The following is a 5,251-nucleotide window of genomic DNA, read 5'->3' as shown; positions in this document are numbered from 1 at the left end:
AAATTAATCAAACATATCCTTGAGATTCTCTTTCCTGACTTGGCCTAGGCTAACTAAAGAGTGAATTTACAGGGGGTTCCAGTTTTTTGAAATGTTTAATTCCTTGTGCATGTGGATACTTCTTTGCTTTTTGCAGAGACTGGGCCCCTCATGATAGACTCTTTCTGTTTTGTTTCAATGGATGTACGTTTGTTTATTGTCTGTCTCCTGCACTAACATATGACTCCCATGAAAAGGAAGATGGTCTCATTCACCACTGTCTCCTAAGTCTGCTGAGACATATTGCAGTCTGCACGTAACAGATGTCAACTAAGAATTTGCTGAAGAACACAGACAGAAGCCAACATATAAGTGTTACCAGTGTTCCGAAGGAGAAGTCTAACTGGCATCTTGGTTGGGGGCTGTATGTCCTACTATGGTAGAGAACAGGTAGGATGAAATCAAGGTCACAATCAGGGCAGATACCTGTCTTGGGTTGTCAGATTTAAGAGCTTGGAACCCCAGCTTTGTCACTCAATATAGTTGCAATAACCAACCCTGGATCTCAACACAGTGCACCTACATGGGCACTCCAAAAACTGCTTGAGGGAAGACTTTCAAAGAGACTGGCCTGCTCTGCCAGCTGCCATCAGATTTGCATGTGTGTGAATAGGACCACAGTGAAGTTTAACAGCTCTATACACTAGGATTACACTTGTATTTTCCATTCTGAATATGTATGATCTGCCTCTCTGACTTAATTACAAGTTTTTGAAGGCAGGCACCCAGTGTATTTGGGACTATTATTTGCCTGGCAATGGAATGAAAATGGTCCCCAGGAGACCAAACACATGGAAATGAAGGATAGCCAAAGCAGATTAAATGCTTTCTGCCTTTTTCTATGCTCTCAAGGCTCCTGAAAATAATTTACTAAAAGATTTAATGGTTCACGAATAACGATCATTTTTAAACCATATAAACCAGGCACACTAGTAATCACAATACCCAAGAACTTGAAGTAGGAGGATCATGAGTTCAAGGCCAGGGTAAGCTACATAGTGAATTCCAGGCTAGCTCCAGCAATGTATTAAGACTCTGTATCAAAATTCTTAAAAAAAAAAAAAAAGAGGGAGAAAGGAAGGAATGAGGAAGAAGGGAAGGAGGGGTGAGTGAGCAACCCGGTAAGTCACTGAATACATTCCTTTTAAGCAGTGTGTATGTTGTGGGACCTTTGCTACTCCTCTGTGGTACAAAGCTATGTGTATAGAGAGTATCACCATTGCTTTACAGTATGATGAGAACTGCACAGAATACTCACCAAAGAAGTCATTATTTCCAATTGGAAATACCCAGTTGCCATCTCCTCAAGATTCCCAGAAGGGGTGATGAACCCTCAGGGTGAATGACAGTTACACTTGACTGAAGTCAGTGTCTCCCTGTGTCCTCCAGCTCCTGTCAATGCAGGCAGCATCCTCACTACTAATGTCTGTAGATTGTATCACTCCTGCCCACCTCATTGGGGTTCCAAGCTCCACAAGTATCAGCCTCACCCAGGAAGTACGTCTTACTGAATAGCTACAAAATGGAATGAATTCATCAAGGAAACATTAGAAGGTTTGCATAAGTTAGATAAATATGCAAGACATAGACATTGCCAACGTCTCTGAAAACTGTAAATAGACACCTTTCTTCCAGCTTATCACCACCTTCCTATCACTGATGTGGTATAATTTGGTGTTTGATAAGTACAAATCTATCTAAGCAAAGAAACAGTTTTATTTCTAGGTAAACATTATAGAAGAACCAGGCCTGGTGGTGCAGGCATATAATCCCAGCTTCATAGAAGGCTGAGGCAGGAGGACCTCAAGTTCAAAGCTTGTGGGAGCTACTTAGAGAGCCCCTGTCTTGAAACAAAGAGTCAAAAGATATTTGTAGATATATTTCAGTACACAGCATGCATTATCCAGTGTGCTTGAGGCCCACTGTTCAGCTCTTAGCACCCGAATCCACAAAAGATAATTAAAAAGCTCTATCTGTTTCCTTTGGGCTCAGGGTGGGTGGCAGCATCAGAGAATCAAAAGAATAAAGAGCAGATGTTCTGAAGACATATTAGGAAGGTTTCCCATTTGTCTTAAAAGACTTTTTTTTTTTTTTAGGCAGTCTTAATATATAGCTCAGGCTGGATACCCACCGCTGCTGGATTTTCTTGCTTCTAAGTGCTGGAATTACAAGCATGCACTATCAGCAGCTAGAAATGTGTTTCTTTTTAGGGCTAGAAGTTAAATACTTTTATTTTTGTGGGACAAAAGATCTGTCACATTGGTAACTACTCAGCTCTCCAGCAGTAGCACAAAAGCATCCCCAGATAGTACTAGGCGAATGACTCTGCCTGTTCTCCAATACAGCCTATATTTCTAGACACGAGAAATTGAATTTCATAGTAAGAGTTATTGTTTTTCTTTTGGTTCTTTCTCAATCTTCTAAATATCTAACAACGATTCTTAGCTCATAGACTACACAAAAGCAGGCTAGGGGTTGGCTTATTTACTAATCCTGAGCAGAGATTAATACTTTATAAACAAGCAATAACTTTCACTCTTGTCCTCAGTTTTCCAGGGAGGAAAAAGCTCTACCTCAGATGCCAAAGCCCAGAACTAATAAAAACACCTGGTCACAGTTGATTTCATAGTCAGTCTAGAGAGACTGCCCCCTTCAAACTTGGCCATGGACTGCTGAAGCTAGGTACACTTGAGTGTGTATGAGAGTTGAGATTTTCATATCTCCTTTTGCCCTGCAAACTTTGGCTTCATAAAATGTTCATAGGAATGACATATGAGATATTTTTCTCCAGGAACCCAGAAACGCTCTTGTTGGCAGACTGGGGAAGAGGCAGGGAGCTGGATGCCTGAAGACAGGATGAATCAGAGCCAGAGGGGGCCTCAGTTAGTACAGTGAAACCTAGAAAGGCTCAGTCTGTGACCCAGACATCACAGCAAATGCCTCCAGCCACAGGTTAATAATGAATGCCCTGGGCACGGAGTGCTGACCCCTCTGTGTTGCCCTTGGCTCTAAAGCATGATCATCTCCCTCTTCTTCCCATCCCAGCTGATTTAATTCAGACTCTACTGCTGGGGTCTGAGGTACTCAGTGTCTAGCTTGAGTACTTGCTTCTGTGAGTTGAATCTGTGGTTCAGAATCAGGGTAGAGGCTATGGAAAAGTTTCTTTTCAAGAGAAATTTCAAGCTGATGGGATGGGATAAACTGCGTGGGTCCTCCCAGACCGAGGCCTCCTCAGCACTTTGGGCCTGAGAACACTGTAGTAGGAGGTGAAAAGAGGGTGCCCTGCAGAGGCAGGTACTTGAGGTATTTGCTATGATATCTGGGTCACAGACTGAGCCTTTTAGGCTTCACTGTACTGACTGAGGCCCCCTCTGGCTCTGATTCATCCTGTCTTTAGGCATCCAGCTCCCTGCCTCTTCCCGGGTCTGCCAACATGAGCGTTTCTGGGTTCCTGCCCCTAATACCTGCCTCCACTTCCATTGCAGCATCTGTTTGAAATAGTGATGCTTATTTCCAACACCAAAGCTGGGTTCTTGGGGCGGAGACAAATGCAAATTAAACCAGAAGGTGCCACACTTTTGTATGGAACCAGTAATATACATCTATGGTACACATGCAAATGCATTATATGACTCAGACTCCACACAGTTACGTCCGTTTAAATGTATCATGAAACACAGGTTCACAAAATGCAGGTTAGTGTACAGATTTGGATAGGCCTGTTAGGATTCAGTCCTTTAGCAAACACTGCAAGCTCTGGAATTGTATCCTTTCATTGCATAGTCTCTTATGAGGGATATGTCCTGTAAGAAGTCTTTTGGGAACAAAGTCTAATGACACTTCTGTATAAAAATGTCATAAAGAAACTTATTATTTTTTATGCTAAAAAACATTAATAAAGAACAATCTTTCCTTGAAGATGTTTCACCAACATAATGGTGACAGGACAGAGTGAATTAAATACCCAATGACAGCGGGAAGACCACCTTGAAGTACTAACTTAACAGGAGCCTTATTTCTCTTACAGTGAGGATGAAGAGAAGTGAATACAAGATGTCTGCCATTTATTTTCTCTTGGTAAGACTGTTCTCCTCCCAAAACTCTCTCAGGAGCCATGTCTGCTTTATCACTGAACTGCTGAGGAGGGGAATGACTTAGGTGAGCAAATGGAATTTATGATAATACAGGGAAGTTGATGTCCTGGAAAGGGTGAAAGACTTTATATTCCACTGGGAATTATTTTAATCATTCTCCTTTGAAAACCGAACTGCTTTTCCAGACATTTAAAAAACTGTGTCAAAAGAGCCTCTGCTCTTCTGCTGGAGGTTGCTGCAGATGTTAGAGAAAAAGAACTAAGGAATCCAGACTCACTCCTCTACATGTCCAAGTGCCACTGAGGGGCACGTTTGATCTCCTTCTCTTTCCTGTTTTCATTGTGAGTTTAAAGGGCTAGCTCAAGTTTCCCTTTGTGCTTAGAGGTGCAGGGACTGTGGATGGAAGGAGTCCCATCCTGTGAGTGTACCATAACCTTCTCAGGCCTGAATCAGAGTGCGTGGGCGCTTCCTGCTCCAACATAACCAGTGTTTGGTGAATTGAGACCCAGAGGCCTGGTGCTCTGCAGTGGACTGGGATAGGAAAGGGCAGTGGCTGGTGCCTACGTTTGTATAATTTTGAATTTCTGTCAGGTTTGCTCTATAGTTGTCTCTGAATTTTTCCTTGAATAGTTATATGGTCTGTCTTGGCGCTTCTAAATATTTAATAATTGGTTCTTCAAAGAGTACTGATTTATGACATTTACTGATTTTTTTGTTGTACAAGCACAGTCAGTTCTTAGTATCTATGAATTCCACTTCCCCATATTTAACCAATTATAGATGAAAACATCTGAAGAAAATAACTGTACTGAAGGTGAACAGAGAGACCTTTTATTGTCTTTATCTGTTTTTATGTTTTATTTATTCCTTGAATGCTTCGTATAATAAATTTTGATCATACACATTTCCTTTCCCAACTCCTTGAAGATCCTCTTCCACCTTTATAACCGCCCAACCTCATATTCTATCTCACTTAAAACACACACACACAAACACACATACACATACACAAAACCCATACACACACACAAAACCAAAACAACCTCCCCAAAATGAGAAACAACAGAGAGAAAGAGAAAGGGAGAGGGAGAGGGAGAGGGAGAGGGAGAGGGAGAGGG

Source organism: Grammomys surdaster, unplaced genomic scaffold (genome assembly GCF_004785775.1).
Source record: "Grammomys surdaster isolate TR1022 unplaced genomic scaffold, NIH_TR_1.0 126198, whole genome shotgun sequence".
Classification (NCBI taxonomy): domain Eukaryota; kingdom Metazoa; phylum Chordata; class Mammalia; order Rodentia; family Muridae; genus Grammomys; species Grammomys surdaster.
The sequence above is the reverse complement of the archived record's forward strand: the minus strand, read 5'-3'. Positions refer to the sequence as shown.